Source organism: Diadema antillarum, unplaced genomic scaffold (assembly GCF_040938485.1).
Source record: "Diadema antillarum isolate AM-2024a unplaced genomic scaffold, OU_Dant_1.0 scf00000196, whole genome shotgun sequence".
NCBI classification, from domain to species: Eukaryota; Metazoa; Echinodermata; class Echinoidea; order Diadematoida; family Diadematidae; genus Diadema; species Diadema antillarum.
In genome coordinates, this window is record NW_027271085.1 from 240,731 (window position 1) to 258,227 (window position 17,497).

Sequence of the window (17,497 nt, forward strand, 5' to 3'; positions counted from 1 at the left end):
AAGATCACCTTGGTTACTGTTGTGTTCCGTCTGTATAACATGTATGTAGCATTTCATCACAAACAATATGATGCCAACTTGATATAGTTTTTCAAAGACCATTTTTTTGCAATTGAATATTGTCCTTTTAATAGCAAAATCGTAATTCATGTACAATACAGGAGTCATGTGGATACATAAGGAAAACTGTGTATTCTTTTGTTGATGTTTAAAGCATAAATGACCATATTTATGGACAGATGAGCTTGCATTCTTAACACTATTCTGTAGAGATATTCAGGGTTGTATTAAAATGGTAAGTTTAGAAGATTTCTACATGAATGCTGTCCCTTACTATGATTTTATCATTGCATGTTTGCTGTTATAGATTAGAGCTCGTCACTCTTATCAAATATTGATATTTTTTACAAGATAATTTAGAATAAGATGTGCATGCATTATAGAACACAACACACTCAAAAGGGATTGAAAAAAATTGTATATACATGTAGTTTTGAGAAGAAATGCAATAATTTACTCTTGGTATTTGATTCACAGATTTATGAAAAAGGAGAACAAGATGTGTTCTAAGCATTAGCATTTTACATAATCTTCATCTGAGGCCCAGTTACTCAAGTTCCGAGACCTGGAATGCATCCACAGGGAGAATCCGAATTCATAATGCGATGCTAACTCTAGTTGGGGAATTTTTCTGTTGATTTGTATTATAGTTCTCCATACATAATCATTGAAGTCAAGCATTAAAAGTTAAGCATTGTTTTTTTTTTTTTTAATGAATATGGTGTCAGGGGTCTTATGAAAGAACAGTTGCTAGGTCACTCAGACTTAGACATTCATAATTATTCATGCAGATAGGTACTTCTGAAAATGTGCACACAAGCAAACACCCACATGCACATATGCTCACATACATTCACACATTTGTACACATTTTTAAATGTGTGAAAGATTGAATAACATCACTCACCTGTATTGTTTTGTATATGTACACTTGCAATACATATATTATTGTTATCCTAAATTTGAGTTCTGTAGAGATTTCTGTATAGTGAAGAAGAAATCACAAAGCTTTTGATTCAATGTCACATGAGAATGTCTCATAATATTGATATGAAATATACAGTATGTATGTGGAAAAGATAACCCTTCTGGACTGATTTGATGTCAAATGTGGATGTCACTCATGCATGCTTGACTGACCAGCTGCCATTGATCCAGTGGAATAAATCCCATTTTGTTCCAACATTAGGATATGGAGATAACACACTGGTAGGGTTTTACAATCTCACTCCTGTAAGTACTGTACACTACCCCTCCCCCATCTTTTCCTCACTCCCTTTTACTAATTTTCTTTGGTCTAGTATCTATGTACACACATCAACACACACATACACCCTTTGCCATACTACACACATACCCACAAACACCTTCAAACAGGCATCACTTGAACACTCCCACCAACATGCAAATCGCATACAGATGTACAATGCCATACAAATCTTACCTGTACATATATCTATGAGGGGAATATTTCTATCCATTCCATGAGGGGGAACATCAGACAAACATAGGGCAAATATATCAATGATATATTCGTCCTATGTGTGTCTGATGCTGGTGTGTGTTTGTGCATGTTTGTATCTGATATGCATGAGTGTACTGATGGTGTGTGTATATGTGTATGTTTGTGCATTTTCATGTGTCTGTATGAAGCTAATCTTTTTTTGTTAATAAGGATGAATTTACACTGCATGTACTGTATTACTACAACCGCTACAACTACATATAGAAAACACAACACACTTTTTTTTTCCATTTGCTTACAAAATATAATTGGTGTAATCAGCTGGAAGGAATGTTTGACAAATGAATACTGGTTCATGACAGAATACTACTATATGAGCCAGCTACATTCCAGTTCAATGAGTTCATAACTAGACTTGGTCCTGTTCTCTAAATAGAGGCTGTGAAGCTATTGCCGGAAAGGCCACAGCATCTTAATTGTATTAGATCGTTATTTATTTTTTGTGACCATGATTGACAACATAGCTGTTCAACATGTCAATTTTACACAATCAAAATTACCTTCAGTTGTATGGTTGTGAAAGTGTCATTTTCCAATTGCTAAAACATGCAGTAGGTCTACATTACAAAAGAGAGAGGGGGAGCATAGTAAGAGTAAGAAATGAGACAAGAGTGCATTTGACATACAGTCGAATCTTGTTATAATGAGGTACATTATGGGACCAGGGGGGTGTTTCATAAAGCTGTTCGTAAAGTTACGACCAACTTACGAGCGACTGGTGATCAGTTCTTATGCTGAATTATGGAAATTCTGAGAAGTATAGCACATCAGAATTGATCACCAGTCGCTCGTAAGTTGTTCGTAACTTTACGAACAGCTTTATGAAACAGGGCCCAGAGATATCACTCCTGTATACATCAAGATCTTGTTATAACTACAGTTTGTCATATCACTGCTTATAATATTGAGGTTCCACTGAACATGCATCAATAAATTACAATAAAATACAATGTACTGTAATACATGATCATTTGTACAGAGAGGCTGAAGTCCAACAGCATGTTTCTCAGCTGTGTGCCTTGATGAGTTGGTGTTGGACGCTGCATATCATCAGTATACCCAACATACCGGTAATGAACAAGGTGTCTGACAAAGTATACATGTGACATTTCGCAATGTACAAACTTATCTGATGCATTTCTACACTGTGACCACATTCCCGTTAAGCAGATCGCAATGTGACAAGTTGTCACATTCTACACCCAATATCAGTGCTGCATATACAGTCTTATTACAACCTATGCAAAATGAAAGACTGTCACTATTTCTGATGGATGAGTTTATCAGATTTTTCTAACAGCAGAAGATGGCAGTAGGACTCTCACATTTTGGCCCAGAAATTTCCAGCATCATCTCACCAGTTGTCGGTATGCAACATGTCTTGATCGCCTGATATTGAAACAAAAGTAAAACAAAATGGAATGCAAAAGGAGTAAAATTTGATAATCCTATTATATGACATCATGTGTTCATCTAGGAACTTATCTTGAGAATAGGATTTAAATTAGACAATGTAAATGGGACCCATGGGGTATGGTAGTCATTATTTTGGGGGCAACTGTATAATGGCAGGATAAAATACATGTATAAAAACATGTATTGACTGCCTGAAATTGAAACAAAAATGAAATGAAAGCGAATGCAATGGAATGCAAAGGGACTAAAATTTGATGATATATTACATAAGTGTCACTCTAGAAATCGTGAGAACAGGAATAAAATTACACAATGTGAATGGATCTTTCATGGGGTGTGGTACCAGGTAATCATTACTTTTGGTAGAATCGTATAATGACACCATAAAATTCATTAGGAAATTATCAGGGATATGAAAAAAGCCTAATTTTCATTGCAACATTTGGAAAATAAAATAGGGAATTAAATGAGCCTAACAAACTCACTTGTTATCTGCAGCATTTGTTCAAGCACCTTCTCCATAGGCCTACTGTTGGGTGTCCTGGTAGTTTCCAGTTTCTTTCACCCATTCATCGAGGCCCAGAGTTGAGAAACCTGGATGTGCTGTAATGCAGCGTATTGGAGCATCGAAATGTCTTTCGTTGTACCGTAATTCTCAATCTTGTCCATTATGTGCTCTGTCTCTTTGCAGCAAATGGATTCCCTGGCAGTGGTCATGTGGGAACACAGCTGTGACACAGGCACCTGAAAACGAAGAAAAAAGAAAAAAAAAGGAAACATAACGTACAACACATTCCTATTTCCTTCTTTGTGTATATTAGTTGGTGTTTTGAAGTAGTACTGCACTGTCACACAATGAGATTGAGACTATGTTAGTCATTAGTGAAATTATTGTTTGAGTTCTAGCCAAGTGTGAACAAAATATCGTTCATTACTAGGCCTATAGGAACCCCTACTGCCAGAGAGGTTACCACTGATACCAGACTCTTCAGACCACTGCTGAGCCCAGCCACAAACGGTAATTGAAATTGCAGTTATGGTATGGCAAACACTTGTACCTTATTGCAAACAGCAGTTTTTCACTTATCCTTTCATAACTTGTCTCGTGCTCGGCAATTTACATGTGAAACTGTAGTAGAGGGCCTAGTGGAAGCAAACTTGGCTGGAATTTACCAGTCGATTACCTCATTATAGGAAGGTCCTTGGGGCCAGAAAAATGACCTCCTTATATACCGGGTACATGCGTATACAGGTACAATGGTACTATGAATTACATCAAAAGTTAGTATACTAGGACTCAAGTAAAATACTGTTAAATGCGAAAAAAAAATCGGGATCTGAAAAATCAAGTTTGTCCTTGTGACATTATGAATGAGATCGAGAGATATGAGAGCTTGTATGACATCTGCCTCGCCAGCTCAGTGCATAGCCTTTCAATTCATACCGTCGTTTACCGATGTCCCTCTTCCATTCCAGTTTCACGTTCATGTTGTATTGTAAACAAAATTCTGTTTTGGTTTGTCCGACCCCAATCGACCTGCATTCTGTAAAAATTAACGTTAGGCCTAACGTTAGAGTGAACTATCTAGACTCTCAGCGTACTTGATACTAATGATAGTTACCAATTATTATCTCCCAAGTCCCAACCTCGTCGCGGGCTCGCTGCCATCACCCTGTTCCTCGAGCAGCATCCTCACGGCCCGCTGCCCCGGGGGCGGGAGGTGAAGAGTCGGGTTCATATCATGATATACTCCAGAACGGTACGGCTACGGGCGGGGGTGAACTCAATACATATTAGATTTAGGGTTGCGTGGGGCTGGAGCTGGAGCTGGCGAAGGGCTGCTTTACCTTCGCCTTCATCATCTCGGTGGGGGTAGCAGCCAGAAAGGGGAATCCAGGTCTGAATCCATATTGAGAACACTGTCTTGTTGACCACGTACTGCTACCAGCTTGTTTACCGTGTATCTAATGCAACGCGATCCGCGGAGCTAGCTAGCAAGGTACGCTGTTATCGTAAAAATTAGAGTGCCATCCAGTCTCCAGTTGAAATTTGTTGTTATCATCCACGCACACACTCAGAGTCACAATGTACGGTCAGCAGTAAAGCGGCTGTCTGCACGTCTACTTGTCTTTTTCTCTCGCAGAAAATATCTAATTTTTTCCAAACGTAAACCGGATCCAAAAAGGCAATTATCATAGGTAAAGTGTTCAAAAAAATGTCAGTGGCGGCACTGGGCCTCTACTAAAATGTCTGAACAACATATGCAAATCACTTTTGGGACGCAAAGATTGTCAGAACTGGTTAAATCTTGATTTCAAAATAGATAAAGTTTCACTCATTTTACATTGCCAACGCATTAGACGAACTCGGTGGCTTCGCGGGGTCTACCCCCTGATACGTCAAATCGCATAAGCCAATCAGCTGCCAGTTTTGGGGGGCGTTCCCAAATCAGTGAACATTTTGAGCGATTTATTGTTACTGAGCAATTTTTTGGTGGATAAAAACGCCAGAATCGTGTTAGTGAGCTCAAATACCTTCTATATAGCCCCAATGTCCGAATTAAAAGACTCCCCCTTTAAGCAAAAAAAAAAAAAAAAAGTGGGGCACGCGCCCGCTGCATTCCCCCACCCCCTCCAACCCGATTCGCCACTGTGATAGATGACTGGTAAACAGATTAACAAAATGGATATAAAAGAATGTCAGATAACAGTCAGAAAGATAGAGATAGGTAGAAAGACCAGGAGCTATGTGATCACTCCAAGTGCAGTAAAACCTCATCTCTAGGGCGAATTAAGCAAAATAATGTAATAAATCTAATGGTAAAATATAAGAAATAATTGAAGCAGATAAACTATATTAAAAACAAAACAAAAACTGTACACGATTTTAGTTTGAGGTAGCATTTTGGGTGAAAAAGAATTTCATCATCCTTGACAATTTCATCACGTCTTCTTGCTCTTCTTAATTTGCATACGGAAAGTGAGACAAATCACTGTCCACTCGCGCAGTATGAGCATCCGTTGCGTGAGCTATCACAGCTATGATATGTACGTGTTGGCCGGGAAAGACAATGGGTAATGATCGATTCACGGTACCCATCGCGGAAGAGTTAATCTTCTCGGGACAAAAAAAAAAAAAAAAAAAAAAAAGGTTTAGGGCACTCTGGAGAGACTTCTATGTCTCAGATCTATTGTACGTGTAGCACCTTCTTTGTATGCCGATTTGTATATGCGCAGTTTGGCGATCTTTAGAAACATGGTTTGTTTTGTATTCTTTCTCCCATTTCACTCTTCCCGCGGCCCTTCGGTGGCTTTGGTTGTGGCCCCTTTCATTCACTAACTGGTTGCTGCCCTTTTGATTATTTTACCCCGGCCCTTTGGACTCATTCAATCGCTTCGCTGCAGCCTCCTCCATCACCATCTCTTGGCTGCAGTCCCTATTATCATAGCCCTATACATGACATGTACTTCAGCGATCCATAAACGTCAGACAGTAGACGGCTTGTGAGCTGAATAGAGAGTCGAGTCATTTCACAAGATACCATACATGCTACAGAATATTATGACCTCCTCGAGACATGGTGTTTTTATGAAATGGTGTGTAATGTTTCACTACAAGTGTCTGTATTCATCACATCCACTCCATGTATATTTATTTTGTTTTTGTTATTTCTTTTTGAATATACCTCTTGTATCAGCAATCAAATACCTTTCGCCCTTTCGTATATGAAACTTATGGCTCCTGCCTACGATTTATGTAGACGAGAACCGCGTTGCAAATCATAGTGAGATATTAAAGGAAATAAGTGGTGAACAGATGCTATAAAAACCTACTTCGTGTCCGTACATGCCTTGCTGAAGGCGATCTGAGATTGTGTACTGCCGCGTCAGACGAAATCGAATTTTAGTTGAATTGGTGTTGACGTGAAATTATCTGCTAACATTGCATATTTATTACATATTATTTAGCATATTTATTCATGATCGAATTTGCTTTTGAAACGAGAATAATGAAAATAATATTCTCGTTATGATATTTGGAGATTGCAAGTTTTTAAAGTACTGACAGACTTAAACAGATAGAAAGATATCTAGAATTGAAATAAATTGTTATGAGAGACAATAATGTTACTCTTGTCCATCCTCTTGCAACCCACAACCCATGGTTTTGTAGCGTTTTCAACATGCCATGATTTCACAAGTGGTTACGGGTGCTTTTGTATAGGCCTACATAATTCACTGATTAAACTCCCCCCCCCCCCGAAAAAGAAAAAAAAAAGGAAAAAGAAAAGAAAAGAAAAACAAAACAAGACAAAAGAAAGGAAAACAAACACACATACACACAAACACACAAACACAAGATGACAAAAGTGTGCGCTTCTATATCATCTTAAAGCGTCGCTGGCAGTGTGCACTGCATGCGTTGATAGGAATAAAGATAACAAACATACCTAACAATCTAAATCGAATTATAGAACTCTAAAAACATATAAAATCATAGCTTACTAAAACAAAGCAAGATGACGTGGAAACTATAATGACTTAGTTTTGTTTTTCGTTTGAAGCTGTACTTATTTTGTGAACTTAGGGAGATAAAATCAGCTCCACGAGTCAGGTAACAACCTTTTGATAGTATCTGCTTTGCGCTCCCTACAAGGTTTGAAAACGTAACGTAATACTGTGCTAGTCACAAACGACGCCACGAGAGGGCGTTGTGCTAAAAATGTGGTTTGTCACACTTCTGACAACTTGGAGTGTGTTACTCATTCCAATCACAGTTGAGTCTTCCCTCTAAATATCAGCAAACTTAACTGTTCTGATCATTCTATGCGTTTCGGTTTGAAACTATAACGTCCTGAAGCAAATATTGCGTACAGTATTGGTTCTACATATTTCCAGAGACAATACGTGTAGAATTGAAGTACAAAATATGAATAACAGGATGGCTTCGGGCATGATCAAAGGAATTCGTTAAGGAATTGCATGCGAGCGGCATGTGAAAGGTTCATGTCATTGCTTAATTTCCATTAGAATCATTCATTTGTTTTTCTTAGGTCTCTCTAATTCCAAGACTGTCAACCTAGTACAGGGCTCACTCCTGTAAATATAATGGAATATCCCTGAGCGCTTCACGAAATTGAACCAAAGATACTAGATATGGGAAGACAACATAAACATAACAAAAGTCATAAATGCATTTTGGCCAAAAAGACTATAATAATATTTATTACTATTTCTTTAATCTATTTCTTTATTTATTTATGTATTTTTATTTATTTATTTATTCTTTTTTATTTATTTATTTATTTATTTTTTTTTTTTTTGGGGGGGGGGGGAGGACTCGTAATCTTGCTTTGCGAACCCTTGGACAGAGTTAGACATGAAGAACCCCCTTAGAAATTTGATTGAAGAAAGGGTACATCTCACTTTTATTTTCAGATAAGTGTAGATAAAAAACCTCATTTCTCCCTGCGATTTCAAATACAGAGATTATATATATATATATATATATATATATATTTTTTTTTTTTTGACACACGTCTCTTAGGGGAAGGAAATATGCGCGGGACCCCTTTAGCAGAAGCGTAGTTGAACGGGGATTTTCAAAAAGCGCCGGGATTTGTAACAACGCCTGGAAATGTTTAAAAAAAAAAAAACTTTCAATATCGACGGGGAATGTAAAAATGCTGTCGCGGAATGTTAAAATCATGTGAACAGTTTGTTCGCAAAAACCGATAAGTCCATTTTTGAAGATTTTGTACGGTCTCTGTCATAAAGTACAAAATAATACCTTTTAAATGATATATAGGTCACTACATAAATAAAGGTACATTTTTGAAGTTATGGTCAAAAGAAGCAAAACTTCTCTTATTATTCTCTTTATTTTTCTTGACCTTTAATCGCAAATATATCTCCATTTGGCAAATATGGACTTATCGGTTTTTGCGAACAAACCCTTCATGCGCTTCAATGGTATGACCTACCGACGGTATTAGAAGAACTCGATGTCTAACAAAATTGCTGATGAACCATTACCGCTGCTTCAATACTTTTGTAAACCTCACAAGCGATTTTCACCAAACTTGGCAGATAACGTCTTTATGGTGATAATTGTTATGATCGTATTTCTTTGAATGATCCCCCCTTCCCGACGAAGGAGAAAGGAGAGAGGTGTTGAATCAGCGTACATGAGATGTGTTTTTTATCTCCTTCCGTCAAATCGAAAAAGATAGAGCTAAGATTTTCATGTTCAATTGAGACATATCCAGCAGCAGAAGGGGGAGAGGGAGGGGGTTGAAGCCTTGGAGTCCATAAACACTGTATTTGTATCTTATTCTGTCAAATCAAAAAAAAAAAAAATAGCGCTAAGGTAAGTGCTTTAAAGACATAAATGACTGAAATTGCATGTTTGATTATGGTGGATTCAGGGATGTTCTAATGGAGGAGGGATGGGCGGAGAACTGTGATTTTCCGCTTTTTCTTCACCTTCTTGAATATCTGTGACGGATTTCCACCAAAGTTGGCAGATAGCACCTTTATGGTGATAACATCACAATTAGTTAAAATGACCCCCACCTCCCCCGACACCGCCCGAAAAGGTCGCAGGGAGGAGATGGAGCATCAGAGCCCATTTACCCTTACTTCTTTGTTTGTTTGTTTTTCTGTCTAATCGAAAAAAAGATAGAACTAAGTTAATAGTGCCATGAAGACATTAATGACTGATATTTCATTTTTTTAAAATGGCGGATCCAGGAGTGTACTGAAGGGGATGGGTTGGGAGAGATAGAGGATGCGGATTTTGTTTCACTTTTCAGCATCTTTTTAAATCATGTATGGCAGATTATCACCAAATTGTCACCAAAACAAGAACGTATAAAGGCATAGAATATAATGACAAACACAGTGAACGTCCGTGAAGGAAAGCAAAAATGGATTTGTTCTGGTTGAGATGGCCGCTACCTTAATAACTCAAAAGACACGGGGAGCATCTGTCACTAATAAGCGGCACTGTTCCTTTATCTCCTACTTTGAAATCCATGGACTTATTGTACCAACGAACATCCATGAGCAAAACATTTTCCTTTTGCTAATACAGGTTTAGTTGTTGTACGTTCGTCTACGAGAGATGAATAAAGTGTTTTCTTTGATTCCTCAGCATGAAAAGATAAACAAGCTTTTATAATTGAAAACTGGCAATGATTACTGAGGATTTCGCATAGAGTTCGTTTTCGACATAAAGTTGTTGTTTGTTGTAAATAGAATGCGTTTCCATCTTCAGAAAACTGTATTGATCAATATCTTGTTGATTCCGAACGTCTGTGAGCTATATGCCAACACTAGGCTATATGTATCTTTGATGGGTTATAGAGACTGCCTAGATCAGATACATCTTAAAGTGGCAATTTCTTATTTTGAAGTACGGTGCGTAAATTTGAGAAAGTGTTTAGCGGAAGAGTAATATTTCAACAGAAAAAAAAAAGGCCGAATTTGATTAAATCATCAGCTGGCTACCATTGCGTACAAGTTAAGAGTACAAGCTTAATATTCTACCAACACGCACACATTTCCCTCAAGATACTTTGTTACGATTCTGATCTGAATCGGATCGTTGCATGCTGTGAATATGCAGTATTATTCCTCAAGGACGTTCGCTGCTCTGGACATAGGAAACTTCCGCGGTGAATAAAAACTTGTTCTTCTGGGAAGATCCTGGTATAATTGGGTTCATATTAAAGCTTGAATTATAATTTTTCATTAAAGTTGAACGATTTTGAGTAATGCCTACTTTTTAGATTTGGTGTATTTGCTCAATTGTACATCGTTCAAAATTTTGACCCGTATACATCACTTTTTGTCGCTGAATATCGTGTATATCTGAATAATTCATACTGCCCCTCGTAGATATCCAGATGGGATTGGATCAACAACGACATTGATGGATCACGATCGTCCGTGATTATATGTTTTAATAACGATCGGTCGAAGTGTAAAATGAGTTTAAGCGAGCACGATGTTTGTATACACCGCGCTGTCCTCTGCATGTATTGGTTCCCTGCCCTTAGTGCTGCTTGAAAAAAAAAAATTGACTGTTCACATATGTCTCTTTTCATAGACAGGGCAGAGCCAGGCAAAAACTGCCTTTTTTTCCAGTCAAGGTTTTCTCACTTGATTCTGGTACTTTAGACTATACTTAACAAAACAAGCTCCTGCGCCATCTTGAAATCTGTCCCGAATCCAAGATGGCCGCCAAAAATCCAAAATGGCCGCCAGAGGACCTAAAAAGTGCCTTCTGTGGTTAAGATTTGTCTGGGGATGGGTTTTTTAAAACTCTATTTGATGACAAATGGTAAGAGATATAAGATTCAGTGGATTAAATTAGAATCCGTTTCTTTTTTATTGCGAAAATCCAACATGGCCGCCAGACGCAGCTCCTGAAATTAATAAATGTCATAATAACCGGAGGGCTAAACCCTAAAAACTCGCTTACTTAACGAGTGAGTTCCACTTTCTCTACAAACTAAGTAGACCATGCTTATTTTCAAATTTTTATTGTAACAAACAACATACCACTGGTCTACCTCAAAAAATTTGTTGCGAAAGCCTCCAAATCCAAAATGGCGTCCAAGATGGCCGCCATATTTACTGAATTTGCTATTTGAAAGATAGAATTTGATAGAAACATCAGATTTCAACAAATGTGATGTCATATGAAAGAGAATAAAATATCCTATAAGTTGATACCATTTTTGTGGGAGATTGTGATAAGTGGATTGAGATTTTAAGGAAAAATATTCATTTTTTGATATTTTTTCTGAAAAAACGAAAATCATGAAAATACTTGATTCAGCATAAATCCGAAAAAGACTGAAGGATTATCTTGAAACATTTTTAAGAATTTTGTTTAACATATAATTAATATTTGGAGAAAATTAGGGGTCAGTACCATATGCGGTTCAGGAGTTATAATGTCTCAAACTTGAAAACTCACTATGTAAAAATGTCCACTTTAGCTGTGACAAGACCTTGTTGGTCGTAAAGAGAGTCTGCACGCGCCAAGACTACTACACGCACCACTGGCACTGACGCTTGCAGCAGTGCCAGTGGTGCGTGTAGTAGTCTTGGTGCGCGCAGACTTTTTTGACAAACAAGAGTTTGTGCCTGCAAACTAACTTTTCATACCAAGTGGTAGCTCAGGTGACGCCGATCGCTATCATTTCAAAGTAGATTGTTCTGGAGCAGATGAGATGAAGCAGAAAATGTCTTTCAAATAGAGGTAGAGGCTTGAAACAACCATTCCTTAGAAAGTTTTAAACAAAATTTGGATCAATCACTCAAAAACTTCAAGATTGCAGGCCATCAAAGCTGACATAGTTTATGGCGCCAAATTAAATGTATTATTTTAATTTTGGTACAGTTTTGTCTGTTGTGCTATCTATCTATAGTTTTTATATATTTTGAACATTGTGGTGCTATTTCAAACCGTCATGGGTTTTTATGGAGATATTTTTAAAACCAGTGATATTCTATACTCCGAAAAAGAAAAAAGAATCGAGTGGAAGTTTCATTTTTGAAGAAGTTGATATAGGAAATCAGTAAATTTAAAGTAAAATTTGAGTGAATTTTGAGTGAAAATTTTCATTTTCACTCATTTTAGAGTGACCTTAGGGATCACTCGTCACTCTTTGAGTGATCCCTGAGATCACTCTAAAAGGAATGAAAATGAACATTTCCACTCTCGAGTGATCCTGATATCTAAAATGTGAAAGCATCTACCAATGGCATTAGTACAATTCAATTTTGACACTATAACCCACATGAAGTCAGCCTAAAACGATTAAGAAAAATCTATTCACAGTGAATACACTTTCAGCATGCTAATTTGTAAATTCAATTCAATTCAATTCAATTCAATGTTTTACTTCATTTTTTTGACAAGAACATATAAACATCACTTCTTCTTTTTTGGTAACAGAAAATCAGGTGCTCAAAACTATGTAGGATGAAAAGAATACAATAATTGTAGCACCTTACAATCATTACAGATTATCATAAAACTCAAGTGATTTGAAGTAAGTAAACATTGTGGATAATTCGAAAAATGGAGGGACCCACTAAAAAGACAAGTCTTGTAGAATGTGGGCCCCTCAGAAATGTGAATATACAGCATGAATAATCATTCTGGACAGTGTTATTTGAACAATATACTGAAAAGTAATTTAAAGGCAACTTTGAGAAATTGCCGCCATGTCGGATTTTTTTTTTTTTTTGGGGGGGGGGGTGCTCGGATTAGAAGGGCTTTCAAGGACATGTACGGATCAGATATTATTACACATATGCCATCATCATTCACGTTTCTACAACAGCAGAGTAACATACAAGTTCAAAAGCATATCTTTGATACAGAAGCATTTCTTTTTTAAATCAAAGATCGGGCCTTACCCAAACACTAAAATGAGCTCCACCCCCCCCCCCCCAAAAAAAAAAAGAATAAATAAACCCTCAATATAATTACTCATGTAATTATACTACAGATGTATTGCATAATTGATGAAAATGATGAAAATTGTATAAAGTATATTACCGGTATTTTGTACTTTGTTAATGAAATTGCAGAAAATTGATGTATTTGAAAAAAAATTGGCATACAGAGAATAAATAAATCAAATCAAATCAAATCAAATCAAATATGGTTTAAACAAGGACAATATATATGATAGACAGCAATACAAGAAATTCTAAAAACATATCAAATTATCAATCAAGATTTGACTCTGACGCAACACACTAAAGGTATCGTTTACCATTGGAAGAGATACCACATTCGATTTATATGTGCAGGTTAGTTGTATCACAAAACATTCTACCATGTAAAAAAAGAATATATATATATATATATATATATATATATATAGATATATATGTAATGAAGCCTTAAACATACGGAGATAGCACCATTTCTTTTCAAGAAACCGTAACATTGATAACTGTTGACAGCTTAGTATAAAAAACTAGAAATGTCGCTATACGGCGACTGGTATGCCTCCGCCATAATGCATGGTTCTCCTAATAGGTCTATAGTACAATGTCTTGACAATGTGTGATGACAGTTTCACACAATTGGCAAAATATTAAAATGACAGGTTTGCCACAAATGTGCTGAATGTTCACTTTCCTAGAACTAGGTTCAATTGGATGAATGATTAAAACGTCAGAGTGCAGGTATTTGGGGAACTGATGATTTTTACTTGACTTTTGACCCTTTTATAAGTTTATGCATTGAGTAATTTTCAAGGTATTGAGAAAAAGTATAATTTCAGTATCAAATGGTAAAATAGCATTATCTTTCAATTCAATTCAATTCAATAGTTTATTTATTTCCATCATCACAAAGAAAAGAAAAGAAAAAGTTGACATAATCCAAAGTGATACATTTTTTTTTTCATTTCTCTTACACTCGTCCGATAAAGGATTTTTTCAATACAATATAAAGTATATTATACACGAATGATGTCGTAAAAAAAAACAATGCACTTTGTCATGGCAACAAAAATAGTAAATAATCACAATGATGGAAAACAGTGTTCCACTAAAAAAGCCACGCTTGTAGAACGTGGAACACTGGAACAAAACAACAACAGCACCAATTTGTTATACCAATAAGACATATTCATTTTAATTCTTCTATATACTATTGTACATTTTACTCATTGATATAATGATGTTGATACTATGAGCAATACTTACTAGGATTTTAGGATGCAAACATATAAACTATATAACATATCACATTTGTGGCACAGACACTATGGGGCCAGGTGTGCCAGGAAAATTGAACGGAAAGGAAGATATGCAATCGGCCACAAAAAACAGAACGACGACAACAACAACAACAATAACACAATACACAGAAATAACAGAGTTTGAGGAAATGCACTCAGACAGATACTGGACAACGAAGAACGAGGAAAAAGGAGCAGGAAAGAAAAGAGAAGGAAAAGGAGAGGGATGGAAAAGGTCTGTGGACACACTACAAAATCTCAAGGAAAAGTGAAACATGACGGGTTTTTTCATTGAACAGAATTAACTGGTATATTTAGAAAACAAATATTTTTTGAGTTTATACTTAAATGTAATTAACTTCACAGATTCTTTTAGATCATTATCTAAGCTATTCCAAAATCTGGGTCCGGTATAAACAAATGTATTTTGAGTGTGTACAGTTCTAACTAAGGGAAGATGAAATTCTTTAGATTGTCTAGTGGGATAATTATGTACGTGGCTGCTACGGTGAAATAAAGAATAAAATATTTTGGGTAGATGATTGCAGTTGTAATTAAACATAAATTGACCAAGTTGAAACCTGGCCTTTGACCTTTGACCTCACAGTTCCAAAGAGAATCACTGTCAGGTAGAACAGGCATAAATATGTAAGTTTCATGATGATACCTTGAGTTACTTTCGAGATATGGAGGAAAAAGTGCAATTAAGCACTTTCACTTGACCTTTTGACTTTTGACCTTTTGGCAAAAACTTCCCACAGAATATATATTTAGTAATACATGCATACATCAAGTTAAAAAACAAACCTTCAGGCATTGCATAAATATAAGTAGTGATATTTTGAGGAGTTGACCTCAACCTTTGACCCTCCGACCTTTGACCCATGACCCCCAACTTTCCTAGTAATCACTGCCCATCGGTACAAGCATATATATACTAAGTTCCATGACGATACCTTTAACCATTTGCGAGATATGGAGAAAAACATGAAATTTCAACCTTTTTTTCACAAAATAACCTGTGACCTTTGACCTTTGACCCCATGACCCTAAAATCCAAACAAAGTATTATCCCCAGGATATACCCTCATACCAAGTTTGATGTAAAACCACCACACGGGTCTTGAGATATCGACAAAAACAAACGGGACGGACGTCCGGACGTACGGACGGACGGACGACCCGAAAACATAATGCCTCCGGCCACTTCGTTGGCGGAGGCATAAAAACATATCAGAACAATCTACTTTGAAATAATAACGATCAGCGTCACCTGAGCTACCACTTGGTATGAAAAGTTAGTTTGCAGGCACAAACTCTTGTTTGTCAAAAAAGTCTGCGCGCACCAAGACTACTACACGCACCACTGGCACTGCTGCAAGCGTCAGTGCCAGTGGTGCGTGTAGTAGTCTTGGCCCGTGCAGACTCTCTTTACGACCAACAAGGTCTTGTCACAGCTAAAGTGGACATTTTTACATAGTGAGTTTTCAAGTTTGAGACATTATAACTCCTGAACCGCAAATGGTACTGACCCCTAATTTTCTCCAAATATTAATTATATGTTAAGCAAAATTCTTAAAAACGTTTCAAGATAATCCTTCAGTCTTTTTCTGATTTATGCTGAATCAAACATTTTCATGATTTTCCTTTTTTCAGAAAAATATCAAAAAATGAGTGTTTTTCCTTTATATCTCAATTCAATTATCACAATCTCCCACGAAAATGGTATCAACTTGTAGGAAATTTTATTCTCTTTCATATGACATCATATTTGTTGAAATCTGATGTTTCTATCAAATTCTATCTTTCAAATAGCAAATTCAGTAAATATGGCGGCCATCTTGGACGCCATTTTGGATTTGGAGGCTTTCGCAACAAATTTTTTTGAGGTAGACCAGTGGAATGTTGTTTGTTACAATAAAAAAATGAAAATAAGCATGGTCTACTTAATTTGTAGAGAGAGTGGAACTCATTTGTTAAGTAAGCAAGTTTTTAGGGTTTGGCCCTCCGGTTATTATGACATTTATTAATTTCGGGAGCTGCGTCTGGCGGCCATGTTGGATTTTTGCAATAAAAAAGAAACTGATTTTGATTTTAATTCACTTAATCTTATTCCTCCTACCATTCATCATCAAATAGAATAAAAAAAAACCCATTACCAGACAAATCTTAACCACAGAAGGCACTTTTTAGGTCCTCTGGCGGCCATTTTGGATAATTGTCGGCCATCTTGGATTCGGGACAGATTTCAAGATGGCGCAGAAGCTTATTTTGTTAAGTATAGTCTAAAGTACCAGAATCAAGTGAGAAAACCTTGACTGAAAAAAAAGGCAGTTTTTGCCTGGCTCTGCCCTGTCTATCAATTGATTTCCTCATGATTTTGTTTGTACCAGTACATCCTCATACATGTTGATATTAATGTAAATGATTGGCACTGCTTGAGGAAGGTCAACCATTCCAATAGAAATTATCAAAAAAAATGATACTTGGTCCCATTTATATTTTTATCATGAGAACGAAATATTGATGAGGCAATAGTAATGTAGAAATAAGATTAACATTGAAGACATAAAGATGCAGTTTCTGTGGAAATGGCTGTTTATTTCGTGTACTGGCATAAATTTCATGGTGTATTGGTGTGCGTTTTAATCATGTAACTCCTTGCAATTTCTTATTTTCTGTCTTCCAACATATTTTGACGATTTTTATGCCTCCG

General features: G+C 36.6%; 1 protein-coding gene across 1 annotated transcript in view; it reads left to right on the top strand.

The window, feature by feature from the left end:
• The window catches only part of LOC139723618 (uncharacterized), a 54,977-nt gene that overhangs the window by 16,696 nt on the left and 20,784 nt on the right, over positions 1–17,497 (top strand). The gene's annotated exons all lie outside the window — the stretch shown is intronic.